Source organism: Pinus tabuliformis, chromosome 5_1 (genome assembly GCF_031772625.1).
Source record: "Pinus tabuliformis cultivar Carrire ecotype Pingquan chromosome 5_1, CPIR1, whole genome shotgun sequence".
Classification (NCBI taxonomy): Eukaryota; Viridiplantae; Streptophyta; class Pinopsida; order Pinales; family Pinaceae; genus Pinus; species Pinus tabuliformis.
Window position 1 is genome coordinate 806,933,352 of NC_142305.1, and position 13,676 is coordinate 806,947,027.

Consider the following 13,676-nt stretch of genomic DNA (forward strand, 5'->3'; position numbering starts at 1 on the left):
TCTGGCAAGTAAACGTGGTGAGAGACTAAATGAAACTTGTCTTCATGCCTCAGACGAAGACAACCACCTGGCGAGAGCAGCAGGAGATTTTTCTTTTTTTCTATGTGGTGACAACCTCACTCGAACTCCTTCCTCCACTTCCATTGCCACTGGGCCGCCGCTCGCTCCTTGTCCCAGGCAGCAAAACATGGCACAGTCATTTCTGCACCTGGAAAATACTTCAGCTTTTTCTACTGGTGCACTAATTCTTCTTTCTTGAGCAAGCACAAATGCTACAGTTCTAGTACTAGTACTAGTAACAGTGTGGAAGTTTTAGCCATGGAGAATACTACAAAAGTTTTCAATGCCGATGAGGCTGGTATTCATAGGGAAGCGCTTCAAGCTATTCCTGATTCTACAGGAACCGACTTGAAGCACATAGTGTTTGGGATTGCCGCCTCTGCTAGGTTATGGGACAAGAGAAAAGAATACATAAAGTTGTGGTGGAGGCCAAAAGAGATGAGGGGGTTTATTTGGTTAGAGAAGCCTGTGAAAACTGGCAAGGGTGACAATTCTTCCCTGCTCCCATGGAGAATATCAGCTAATACCTCCCATTTGAAGTACACCAACAAGCAGGGACACAGATCTGCCATTAGAATTCCCCCCATTGTGTCTGAGACTTTCAGAATGGGTCTTCTTGATGTACATTGGTTTGTCATGGGGGATGATGATACTGTCTTTATTGCTGATAATCTGGTGAGGGTTCTATCCAAGTATGGGGAGGCGGATTTTCCATTAGCTATCCTCTGGCAAAGGCGTTGGAGACTATGCAAGATAAGTGTATTCAGAGGTATCCTAGTTTGTATGGAAGCGATGATAGAATACAGGCCTGCATGTCTGAGTTGGGCGTGCCGATTACAAAGGAGCCAGACTTTCAAAATATTTGTTATATTGAAACTCCCAAGAATTTGATAAAGGGGATGGGAACTTGGGTGTTTTCCAAAAATTAAATCAGCGCTGAGATCTGCACCGACGAGCCTTGGCTATTCGGTTGGCTGTTATAATTGCAGGCATTGTTAAAGAACAGTTGATAATACAAGCTAATATATATGGCACAGGCAATAGAAGAGCCTCCCCTGCCTGTGCGAAAGTCCCAGGTTCTCATTCATTATTTGGATTCTGCGAAAAACCAGTTTAGGAATTTAGTCGTGCCTAAGCTGAATGGGGTAAGGGCCTTTTTCAAACAAAACCCTCCGTGGGTATCGATGGTTATCTATGTATTTTGCATGGGCATACAAGTTACGAGAAGAGATGTGTTACACTAAAATTTGTCACCATGACTATTTGCAGTTAGTATGGCTCCATCAACTGTCATACTATCCTCCTTGGCAAGTCTTATACCTCTGCTCTTCATGTGAAACTCCAAGAAAGAGAGAAAGTCTTTAAAAATCTATATAACTTTGGGTACGCAGTTTCTCTTAGCCTTACCTGCGTGTACGCACCTCAAGTTCACATTCCCTGCGTACTTGTACGCTCTGTCTGTAAAGGGGTGGGTGCGTACCCCTGTAAAGGTCAAAAGGCGCGAGTTTTACTTCAAAAAAGTTACTTGTGGTCGATTCTAGAGCATTCTAGAAGCTTGTTTGATGTGTATTGAGCGCCTCCAGATGTTTCATGTATCCCTATGAAAGAGGAACTTATCCCATCAAGAGGGGAGCTATCACATTCAAAGAGGGGCTTATCCCATTGATGGTGGACCTGATTAACTTCCTCTAGAGCACTATAAATACAAGCATTGGGCCAGAGGGAGGGGAGGTTGAAAGCTGAACATTCCTAAGGGTAGATGTTGCTGGAATTAGGACTCCCTTGTAAAGCTTGAGAGGAGAGATTCCCATCCTTTCCTAGCCTTATTTGGAAGTGGGTGAGCTGATCAAAGTAAAGGAAAATTCTTGTTGGACCCTAGGAGGGACCTGCACAACACCAAGGCTCAGGTTGTAATGGTTTCTTTTGTTTCCACTTAATACAAATGAACTCATTTTTCTCAACAGATTGTTATTCATGATTTGTTTCATATACTCCTTGGTTTGTATGATGGATATGTATTGTTTTATGAGTTTATCAGGTGCTACTTAATCTTTTGGCTTGTTAGTGAATGCAGGTTTCGAAGAGAAGGAGGAGCTCATCCGGATCGGCGAGGCTGGACTACTACAAAGCGTTGGACTAAAGGTATGTTACAATCACCTGATTACTTGTATTCTAAATGCATGTTTAGAGAAAGGTAGTGTTAATTTGTCTTGTTTGTCACTAGAAAGCCTTTGCTTCTAGGGAGGTCGGTTTTGTCCGCATTATCGACTCTTTCCGCATGACAAAATGGCGACTCCGCTAGGGAATCCATGGATGTGATTGATTTCTCTTTTGTTTGATACTTTGATTTGAGAAAAATCTGATTTCTTTCTAGTTTTTGACTGATTGACTGTGAATTTGGGTGGAATAGCTTAGGGTTAAGTTAGTTTTTATTTTTCTTGATTTTGAGAGCAGTACGCACCCTCTGCGTTAAGCACAATGCGTACCTGTACGCACTTTTGCTGTGTACACAGAGTGTGGCCGCACCTGTGCAAACAGGCTGCCTGCGTACCCCTGTCAAAAGCCTAGAAAATTTCAATTTTTTCTTTTTTATCTTTTAGATTTTGTTTATAGCTTGTTTTTGCTGCCCAGATCCACTGGTTACCTGTCAGAAACTTTCCTTGGTTAATTCCATTGGCATTCCTGCTTTAAGCTTTCATCAATTAGGTGTTTTAAGTCTCTTTTTTGAGAAATTCTTAATTTGATTTCCTTTGGTCATTACTTGGAGGTTTGTCTCAGTCTTTTCACAATTTTGCATCTTTTTGCTTTTGTTTTTGCAAAACAATTTCCCCCTCATTCGCCGGGGGGGCTAAATTGTGTATTAGTGTTAATCGTCTTTGAGTGTTTTTATTTTTGATCTTTGGAACTCTCACCCAATTTTCTCGATTTGCACTTGATTGGTTCTTAGATTACATTAGAATCATCTTGTGTTTGAGAATTCTCTTGCATAGATCACATTTGCATAATTAGAATTCTCATTTTCAAAATATGAATGAAAAATGTGCATAGATTACATTTGCATACTTTTCAAGTGAATTGTGCATAGATTACAATTGCATAGTTTACATTCTGAAAAATCAATCGTAGATTTAGATCAGTTTTCTTTGATTTGAATTTACACAAAAATAAAAAATAAAAAAAATGGTTTGGAATTGATTTGCATTAGTTTTTCTTGATGAAATTAGTGCATTAGAGAATTTGTTATATTTTCTCTTAGTGATCAATTTTTCCATTGTTGGAAGTGAATGGAAACTCTCTTCTTACTCTAGTTAGGATTCATCGAATTGAACGGATTGCATTATCATATTCGATTGCATTCAGTTGAGTCGGGTCATAACACCATTGGTTTCATATCCATTTACCCATTTGAGTAATAACAGCCTTAATAACACAGTGCTTAATTAAAATTCATCTAGTAACTTTTACATTTCTAGGGCTCTGATACACCAACATAGCTTAGGCTAGTGTCTTGGAGTAGGAGAGTAATTAACTCTCCAAGACAGTAAAACCAAACAAGTAGCTTATCTTGCGGTAGGATAAATCCAACTGTTACATTTATGCTCTGGGAAAGCTCCTCTTAAAGGAGAAGCACGAGACTGTGTCCGAACCAGTGAGGGGATCAATCCTCCTTCATTGGGAAAGACGCCAAATACGCACGTACTACAAACGGTAAACCTCGGATTATTGTCGAGGAGCCTGGGGTCACTTGTCGGTAAACCTTGGATTATTGTCAAGGAGCCGGCAAGGGGATTGAGCTTGTTACTCTGCCCTTGTGTGCTATCGGGTCGTAGACTGTTCCCCCAAGTGTATTTGTTGTTGTTGGTGACCTTAGTAACCATTATCTTTAGGGTTCTACCCAAGGTGACGGTGGAGGGAAGATCCCATTGTACCTGGAGCAGACGTCGGCTAGACTCACTTGTATTTTCTGGGGGGTTCACTTCACTCGAGACGATTAAAGTGGAGGAACTTGGTCCAGTCTATTCATTAAGCAGGTTGTCGGGGTAACTGTTCCACTCGCCACTTCTGTATTGAATTCTGCGATGTTTGATTTCATCACCAACTAGTGTTTTTGATCCGGAAGGCTACTGTTTGTGTGTGGTTTGACTCCTAGATTTGATAGCGCGTGTTAATTTGTTTGTTTTTACTTTTAGAGACCATAGGTGAGAATTGTGAATTTTAATTGTTAGGTGTGAATTGTGAATTGTTAATTTTAGTTATAAATTGTTAATAAAATTCACTGAAGTTGAATATAATGGCAAATGTTCTGGAATTTACCAACCTAGGAACCCCTCCTAACGAGAATCCTAGTACTTTTCCTTACTTTGGAAATGTTGGTCCTCCTTATATGGCTACTTTGTCATTACCTGGATTTACAATAGTTTTACCGATATGGTTATTTTCAACTTCGTTGGCCCAAAATACTCCAATTGTTCCACCTCAACCAAATGCTTCACCTCAACAGAGTTCACCATCTCAACATCACCAACCTTCTGTTGACCCTTTACCTTCTTCGCCTAATTTTTCTTCCTCCATTTCTTCCTCTTCGCTTGGTAAAAGCCTTGATGCTAGTAACCAGGAGTCTAAGAAGAAGAAGAAAGGGAAGAAGAAGAAGAAGCAAGATAAGAAAGAAGTCAACCAGCCAACCATGGCTGTAAGTGTTAGTTGTGTTGAGGAAAATTCTGACATGCATCGTAAACCCAAATACCCTTGCAGGCTTTGTAAGGGTGATCACTTCCTTGTCAATTGTCCTGGTATTCCAAAGGTCTTGGAAGTATGGTCAGAAAAATCTCATCAACTTTCCATTCATCCATCAACCAGTGATAGTCAAGTTCCTGGGAAAAAGGGTAAAGTTAGGTTTCCTTGTAAGTTATGCAAAGGGAGTCATCAAACTCACATTTGCCCTCACATGGATGAAGCCTCCACATTGTTGGAAAACCTTACTGTTCCACAGCAAGAATTTCCAACTGGTTACCGTAAACTTTCTCCCAACCTACTGTCAACTGACGGAGTGATTGATCTAAATTCAAGTACAGTCGATCACACTCTTCCATTGGAGAGTGAAACTCATGTCACTCAAGTTGATGATCAATTAGTTGATCAAGTGGTCGATTCAATTTCACATTCGTTCTATCCCACTTTCCCTTTAGAAAGTGAACTTCATACCGCTCAGGTTCTTCTTGTTACATCAGATTCTTCTATACCGGGGGGCATTTCACCTGTTTCTACAGAACCCCCTCCAAGCACTGAGGTCTTTTCCTTTGATTGGAATAGACTGACAGAACCTCGTCTTCCTTCCTCCATCCCTTTCCAAATCATTGTCAAGGCTGGTGGTAGGGACATAGATCGTACACAGGTAGATGAAGGTGCTTCTGTTAGTATTTTATCCTCAACTGTTTGGAAAGCTTTGGGTTCCCCTTAGCTTGCGCATATTACGCAGAATCTGAAAGCTTTTAACAGAACCATTAGTGAACCTTTAGGGATCCATCCTAAGTTTTCTATTACCTTGGAAGGCAAAACTGTCTGTATTGATCTTATGGTAGTTCGAAGTCCCTTGGATTTCAATTTACTCCTTGGACGAGACTATGTTTATGCAATGAAAGTTGTCGTATCGACACTCTTTCGCGTGATGTCTTTCCTTCACAATGGCAGTATTGTGACTGTAGACCAGCTTTCGTTCCCTAGTCTTGTATCGACTACCAATAATATGACACCCCTAAATGTTCCTGATTCTAAAGTGGTATCTACCCTGCCACGGGTTAATTATGTGGCAATTGGTCCCATGTTTTCAGTTACCGATGTAAGTGAGCCTCTTACTGTTTGCTCATCTTCCTTTGATTTAGATCCGATAATTGACATGGAAAACTCTATGGGATTACTTGAACACGATGTTCTTATCCCTTTTGAGTCCCTTGACATGTATTCCTTCCAGAGAACTATTCTTCCTTCTGATGAAGACCTCTTGGAAGCCATGATCAAGGTGTGTCCATTGACATGTATTTCTTCCAGTTGGAAGCCATGATCAGTGTGTACGAGGAAAGTTCCTTTTACTGTGTCAACCTTGTTAAAAAATGAATCAGTGTGAACAAGGATAGTTTTTTCCTGTATCAACCTCGTTAAAAAATGAAACAGGCTAGAGCGAGGATAGTTTTTTCCTGTATCAACCTCATTAAAAAATGAATCAGTGTGAACAAGGATAGTTTTTTCCTGTATCAACCTCGTTAAAAAATGAAACAGGCTAGAATGAGGATAGTTTTTTCCTGTATCAACCTCGTTAAAAAATGAAACAGACTAGCATGAGGATAGTTCTTTTACTGAGTCAACCTCATTAAAAAATGAATCAGCTAGGTTTTAGGATATATAGCTAGATTGTAGAAAGTAGGATTTTGAGGATAGTTCCTGTTACTGAGTCAACCTCGTTAAAAAATGAATCAGGTATGAGGATAGTTCTTTTCTTGTGTCAACCTCCTTAAAAATGAAACAACTCCCTTTTCAAGTTAGATCTTGAAAGTAAAGCTTCATTCCATCCACCTCATTGAATGCAATGAATCCTAGGGGGCATGTACCTCGCTTTGCATCATTATACTGGGGGCATGCGAACTTCTTGAGCATAGTTCCTTGTCTTGTGTCAAGCTCGTTAAAAAATGAAACAAGGGTAGGTTAAGTAGGTAGTTTGTAGAGAGTAGTCATGAGCATAGTTCCTTGTCTTGTGTCAAGCTCATTAAAAAATGAAACAAGGATTTTAGAGCATAGTTCCTTGTCTTGTGTCAAGCTCGTTAAAAAAAGAAACAAGGAGTCATGAGCATAGTTCCTTGTCTTGTGTCAAGCTCGTTAAAAAATGAGTCAAGGTTTTTAGAGTAGAATTTTTGTTAGGTAGATTGTAGAGAGTAGGTACGAGCATAGTTCCTTATCTTGTGTCAAGCTCATTTAAAAAATGAAACAAGGGTTTTGAGCATAGTTCCTTGTCTTGTGTCAAGCTCGTTAAAAAATGAATCAAGGTTTTTAGAGTAGAATTTTTGTTAGGTAGATTGTAGAGAGTAGTTACAAGCATAGTTCCTTATCTTGTGTCAAGCTCGTTTAAAAAATGAAACAATGGTTTTGAGGATAGTTCTTTTCCTGTGTCAACCTCACTAAAAAATGAAACAACTCCCACAAGTCTTTCAAAGATCTTGAAAGTAAAGCTTCATTCCATCCACCTCATTGAATGCAATGAAGCTTGGGGGGCATGTACCTCGTTTTGCGTCATTATGCTGGGGGCATGTGAACTTATAACAAGCATAGTTTTTCGTTTCAAGCTTGCGTAAACATGAAACCGAATCCGAGCATAGTTCCTTTCCTGTGTCAAGCTCGTTAAAAAATGAAACAAATCCTCCTCTACTTGAGTCGAGAGATTGACTAGATCTCATAAATGTTAAGTTATTAGGTTAGTTATTTCAGTTTTTTGCAATATTTTCTTATGGTTTTAGGTCGAGTCTTTCAAATGATCTCGTACATGAACCTTCATTCCATCCAGCTTGTACTTAGTTGAATGAAATGAAGCTGGGGGGGCATGCGCTCTAGCAGTTATGCTTAGGGGGCATCAAACACAGTTTTCTCTCTGTTTCAAGCTTGTGTAAAAATGAAACTACTTTGAAGCATAGTTTTTCTCTGTTTCAAGCTTTTGTAAAAATGAAACCTATCTTGAGTCAATTTCAGTTATTTTCAAGACTCGTTAAACTCATGAAAATCCCGAGATTATTTTACCATCTTTCATTCTCGTAAAACAAATGAAAATGCCGAGTCCTTTCCGTCTTTTCCTACTCGTAAATTAAATTGAAAGTCGGCCATGTGAGTACATTTTTATCATTTTTTCGAACTCATTAAAACTTACGAAAAAGTGAAACCTTAGAGTCATCTTTTAAGCCCTTTTCTGACTCCTAAAACATGAAAAGATTGCCGAGCGTTTCTTTTTAGCTCGTTAAAATGGAATTAAAAAGACGGTCCTCTTACAACCCTTTTCTGACCGTAAAAACATGAAACGATTGCCGGATTTTTGTCGTTTCAAATTCGATACTGGAAATAAAACGACGTGTCCTTGATCTCTTTTTACTTTTCAGGTCAAAGACACTAATCATGAAAGTACTCCTTGGTCGCAAGATCAAGCGGTTCTCTCAAGTATTATTTTATACTTTTTCGGGCTTGGGAGACACAAATTTACGAAAAAGTTCAACCCTGGAGTCTTCTTAAGTTTTTTCAGACTCTCTAAAATTGAAAAACGCCGAGTTTCTCCTATACTGGACTCGTTAAAATTTCACAGTAAAGGACCTGTTTGATTACAAACATGAATGGACCACTACTTTCGAATCAAAACTAAGTTGGACTCATCCAAAGGATGAGCTTATAATCAAGCATATGTTATCCTCCTCAAGCTTGTAAAAAATAAAGAGGTACTTGCCAGAAATGGTGGGGGAAAAGAGAGAAAAATGAGCCTGTTTGTTATCCTTTGTCTCAGAAGAAGCCTTATCACCACTCTTGAACACGACACTTTTCATTCACCTGGGTTGGGAAATCCTTTGCCTCACAGTTGATCAAACCACATTGAAAATCTTCAAACCGGTTCCGGGTATTAACTTTGGGTCAAATGTCACCAAGCCATCTGTTGTGTCGTTATGTGTTCAAGAGGTCACTGCAAATAAACCATTCATCTGCAAAATACTCGTCATCCATCTCGACCATCCCTGAGTCAGTCCTTACAGCTATGTTTCTTCAACTTGATCTATGATTTCATGTTGTGGGCTTGCCTGCAACGGGTCGCTTTCTATCGACATCAGCACATTATCTAGAAAGATGACCTAGAAATCGTCAGTACCTTGAAATCTGCATGCATCAATGGCAGGTTTCTCGCCTTTGACGACGGTTTACATCATTGACTTTCGATCGAAGGACTCCGTGAAATGTTCGACATCAACTCATTCATTCACATCTCATGGTTTGTACTGGGTACTTTGAGAACCATTGACATCACTGGTGGTCTCTCTCACTCTTGTTAACAGTTTACATCATCGACTGGTAATCAAGTGGTTTCTACCATGCTCGACATCAACTCATTTATTCGCATGGATAGAATCGTACTATTTCGAGAAGTAGAAATGAAGACCCTGGATCTAGTTTCCACCATCCAGGCTGCGAGGAGTTTTGTATTCATTATATAGTAGACTAATCATAAACAGATGGCTGCGTCCATACTGTGTCTACAAAAGTCTATGATTATGATGTACTGCGAAATCATTCCTGTATCAGAGCAGTAGTTAGTTAGTTAGTTAAAGTTTTTGATCTGAGTATGGGAATGCCTACCTCAGCGATGATATGATCTTATATATGTATTTTGTGTTGAATACTTGCAGGTTCTGACTGGGCTCTCCACAAGATAATCCTTGAAATGATAAAGTACTTCACCCTTCCTAGATGATATGAAACCCTAATCTACTACAGGCTTCACACTTTAGGGGGCAATCTGTTACACTAAAATTTGTCACCATGACTATTTGCAGTTAGTATGGCTCCATCAACTGTCATACTATCCTCCTTGGCAAGTCTTATACCTCTGCTCTTCATGTGAAACTCCAAGAAAGAGAGAAAGTCTTTAAAAATCTATATAACTCTGGGTACGCAATTTCTCTTAGCCTTACCTGCGTGTACGCACCTCAAGTTCACATTCCCTGCGTACTTGTACGCTCTGTCTGTAAAGGGGTGGGTGCGTACCCCTGTAAAGGTCAAAAGGCGCGAGTTTTACTTCAAAAAAGTTACTTGTGGTCGATTCTAGAGCATTCTAGAAGCTTGTTTGACGTGTATTGAGCGCCTCCAGATGGTTCATGTATCCCTATGAAAGAGGAACTTATCCCATCAAGAGGGGAGCTATCCCATTCAAAGAGGGGCTTATCCCATTGATGGTGGACCTGATTAACTTCCTCTAGAGCACTATAAATACAGGCATTGGGCCAGAGGTAGGGGAGGTTGAAAGCTGAACATTCCTAAGGGTAGATGTTCTTGGAATTAGGACTCCCTTGTAAAGCTTGAGAGGAGAGATTCCCATCCTTTCCTAGCCTTATTTGGAAGTGGGTGAGCTGATCAAAGTAAAGGAAAACTCTTGCTGGACCCTAGGAGGGACCTGCACAACACCAAGGCTCAGGTTGTAATGGTTTCTTTTGTTTCCACTTAATACAAATGAACTCATTTTTCTCAACAGATTGTTATTCATGATTTGTTTCATATACTCCTTGGTCTGTATGATGGATATGTATTGTTTTATGAGTTTATCAGGTGCTATTTAATCTTTTGGCTTGTTAGTGAATGCAGTTTTCGAAGAGAAGGAGGAGCTCATCCGGATCGGCGAGGCTGGACTACTACAAAGCGTTGGACTAAAGGTATGTTACAATCACCTGATTACTTGTATTCTAAATGCATGTTTAGAGAAAGGTAGTGTTTATTTGTCTTGTATGTCACTAGAAAGCCTTTGCTTCTAGGGAGGTCGGTTTTGTCCGCATTATCGACTCTTTCCGCATGACAAGATGACAAGCTCTGCCATTAATTTGAGCATGATTGTCTTGGGGTTGCAGTGAGCATATTGCTTCTCTGCATTTTTGCATTAAGCTGCAACTCAGAGATCCAAGAATGGGGAGGCTTCAACCATCACTATTACAAAGAGAATTCAATGGGGTTAGTAGCTTTATTGAAACCTGAATCTCACCACTTGAAAAATAGCAGAACACTGAATTTAAATTACAGTTTTCTATTTTCTTGGATAAGAAAAACCGCTTTTATTTTATGAACCTAGAAAACAAGTAATTAATAGAGGTTTATTTTATGAACTTGGAAAACCAGTAATTAACAGTGGTTGGGCACAGGTGCATACAACAAAAAAAGAAAAACAAAAATATTTTCTTGCATACAACAATATATATATATATATATATATATATATATATATATATAGATATATATATATATATATATATAGATATATATATATATATATATTTATTTATTTATTTTCTTGGATAAGAAAAACTGCTTTCATTTTATGAACCTGAATTCTTGATTTGTCCCACTAGTGATTTCTTGACTTTTCTGTCCCACTAGTGATTTCTCTCAAATAGTCTCTTACTCTTTCAAATTTTGTACTCTTTGAAACTGTGAAACAAGCGAAAGAAAAATTGTGAACTGAATAATTCTGAAACAGTCGAAGCATACTATGCCACTGGTTCTCGTGTTGCTTACCTTGCTTACCTTGTCTTCTGTGGTGCAGGTGCAGATGAAAAGAGTCTCCATTTCTGTCACTCCTCCATTGCTACCACTCTTGCCATTACAGACTTCGGCGAGGTTCTCAGAATGAATTTATCCAGTCCGCTGAAGATTACGAGTACATCTTCAGAACTTCGATGTAAGTTAGTTCATGAAAGCCTTCCGCATAATTTCTGAAGCATGCTTTTGTGTGTTTGTTCTAGAATCAATTTATCCAGTCTTCTGAAGGTCAAAACTTCAATGCATTAGGACACTTGGAAGAAGTCGTGGCGGTTGTAGAAGAAGTCGTGGCAACTGTACATGCAGCGATAGCAGTGATGGTTATCTGATGCGTGTCTCTTACCATATACAGCCATACCTAGAGTCGAGCCTACCAAACTGTTTATCCTAAGTTTTAAGAAAAGTACACAGTTGAGCCCCAAACTCTTTATCCTAAGTTTTGAGAAAAGTATACAGTCGAGCTGGCAATAAGAGGTCGAAACAAAAACATTGGATAAAAGTCTATTGCACAAAACATTTTATTTAAAACATTGGTTTAAACCTAAAATTTATGGAATATATTATTTGGTCAAAGCGATTTAATAGCTGGTCAAAGATGGATTGATCGCAATAGTCCCTGCTATGCCGGAGGCAGGGACTAATAATAGGAAAAGTTGGGAAACATTTCAGATGTTTGTAGATTATCCTTGAAAAAACTTCTTGGTATATAATTTTTGTGATGAGGCTATTAAAAATATTTTTTTTGAAAATTAAAAAATATGTTTCATGCTTTTATAAATTTATTAATATTTTTTTGGCATTGAAAAAAAAATATTAATTGTATATAATTTTTTAAAAAATTCATTTTAAATTTTTGAAAATAATAAAATAAATATAAATTTAAAAATTTCCATAAGAAAAATATCGAAGTTCTATTGAAAGAAGGTATGGCATTCTTAAAAACAAGTATAGGTTTTAATGATAAGAAGAGTCAATACATTAATTGAATTGTCATGATACATTAATTAATTAATTACAACGTTTTTCTCTTCTTCAAAATGAGCCTCTTCTTTCAGTTATCTACGTTGCCCTAGTGAGTAGATGTGAGTATGGAATTCTATCCATAGTATGTTAAAGTGATTCATATAGTATTTTTCAGTCTTTTACCATAAAACATTAAGAGGCACTCTAAGAGTATTGTTGATATTATCATTAGAAAAACTTCCAAATATCTAACTTCATTATAAGGATATGTTGACAGTGTTGGATCTCGCCAACATACAGAGGATCTCTCTAATATGAAATCCCAATTAAACCTCACATTGTTTGGTATAGGAGTCCCATCTAGGATTATGGCCCGTCTGCCATTAACTTAAAGATTTTCCTTGGCTTGGGTGGTTAGGATGAGAGAGTAGCGTGCATGTGTTTTTGAATGAGCAAGAGAGTATGCCTTGTGAAATGTTCAATTGTAAATGTATCAAGGTTCTTTCACTGCAAGGAACAAAAGTGAGTCTCTAAAAGAAAGTAATAGTGCTAATATAGTAAAGACGCATGCATATAAACAAGGAAGAATTGTTAGCCATCAAGCGAAATAGTTCACATAGATGTCATGATCATTATAAAAATCACAACACATTTCCAACAAGTTGAGCACCAAAGCCACTGAAGCAATTCAATTTCTTTAGTACATATATAAGCCAACATAAACCACAAATATTTGAAGAGTAGTCTTAAAACATTGACAATATATTCATGAAAATGTGTTGGCCAAATGGCTTCAAGTATTAAGAAAAAGTTCCAAGATACATGAGTACAATGAACACCACTAACTCCAGTAGTGGAGCATTAGAGCCATTGCTTTCTCTCCAAAAGAACTATATGTATCTCTCTAATGCCTTATGAGAGAAGCCAAGGTGAAAATTCCTTTGCTTGAGTAATGAGGCTTATTTTATAACTAGAGACATGACCTTTCATATCCTCATGACTCTTGAGTTCCTCATATGACTTTTCCACTTCTAATGAACTTTGGACTTCTATACAACCCTTGGACTTATAAAGGACTTCTGAACTTCTTCATGAATTTTGGAATTACATGTGTCTTTTGTACTTCTTCATATGGCTCTTTTTTCCATATATGACTCTTGGAATTCCACATTTTGTCTTTACAACAATTACATAGTTACACCATCATTTCCACATCATTATGAGGTGACAACATGATAAGACACTAAAATTTATGACTTGAACTCATAGTGACTGATGACACAGACTTTCAAGGGACAACAACCAAGTGCTTGAGGCTTGAGGATGCGTTGTGCACT

The 13,676-nt window shown here is 38.3% G+C and overlaps 1 pseudogene; it reads left to right on the top strand.

The window, feature by feature from the left end:
• Positions 1-318: 318 nt before the first annotated feature.
• Positions 319-989, top strand: LOC149167385 (uncharacterized; annotated as a pseudogene).
• Positions 990-13,676: the final 12,687 nt, after the last annotated feature.